Here is a 1,277-nt window from a genome sequence, read left to right on the forward strand (position 1 = left end):
TGTCCGGCCCCATGTGTCGGTGGTTTTCTCGGCCCCTGTTGGTCTGAGGTCGTTCCCGCTGCACAGATTGATGCGCCAGGGCCTCCTACAGACAAAGCACTTTGATTTATAGCGCTATCTCTAATAGCACCCGAGATATCACCAGATATATATTGGATTTTCCCCTGACCCTGAGTGTCCGGCCCCATGAGACAGTGGTTTTCTCGGCCCCTGGTGGTCCGAGCTCGTTCCCGCTGGCCACATTCATGCGCCAGGGCCTCCTACAGACAATGCACTTTGATTTATTGCGCTATCTGTAATAACACCCGAGATATCACCAGATATATATTGGATTTTTCCCTGACCCTGAGTGTCCGGCCCCATGAGACGGTGGTTTTCTCGGCCCCTGGTGGTGCGAGGTCGTTCCCGCTACACAGATTCATGCGCCAGGGCCTCCTGCAGATAATTCACTTTGGTTTATTGCGCTATCTCTGATAGCACCCGCGATATCACCAGATATATATTGGATTTTTCCCTGATACTGAGTGTCCAGCCGCATGAGACGGTGGTTTTCTCGGCCCCTGGTGGTCCGAGGTCGTTCCCGCTGCACAGATGCATGCGCCAGGGCCTCCTGTAGATAATTCAGTTTGGTTTATTGCGCTATCTCTAATAGCACCCGAAATATCACCAGATATATATTGATTTTCCCCTGACCCTGAGTGTCCGGCCCCATGAGACGGTGGTTTTCTCGGCCCCTGGTGGTCCGAGCTCGTTCCCGCTGGCCACATTCATGTGCCAGGGCCTCCTACAGACAATGCACTTTGATTTATTGCGCCATCTGTAATAGCACCCGAGATATCACCAGATATATATTGGATTTTTCCCTGACCCTGAGTGTCCGGCACCATGAGACGGTGGTTTTCTCGGCCCCTGGTGGTCCGAGGTCGTTCCCGCTACACAGATTCATGCGCCAGGGCCTCCTGCAGATAATTCACTTTGGTTTATTGCGCTATCTCTAATAGCACCCGCGATATCACCAGATATATATTGGATTTTTCCCTGATACTGAGTGTCCAGCCGCATGAGACGGTGGTTTTCTCGGCCCCTGGTGGTCCGAGGTCGTTCCCGCTGCACAGATTTATGCGCCAGGGCCTCCTGTAGATAATTCAGTTTGGCTTATTGCGCTATCTCTAATAGCACCCGAAATATCACCAGATATATATTGATTTTCCCCTGACCCTGAGTGTCCGGCCCCATGAGACGGTGGTTTTCTCGGCCCCTGGTGGTCCGAGGTCGTT

The sequence above is a fragment of the Nomia melanderi genome, unplaced genomic scaffold, assembly GCF_051020985.1.
Source record: "Nomia melanderi isolate GNS246 unplaced genomic scaffold, iyNomMela1 scaffold0026, whole genome shotgun sequence".
Taxonomy (NCBI): Eukaryota; Metazoa; Arthropoda; class Insecta; order Hymenoptera; family Halictidae; genus Nomia; species Nomia melanderi.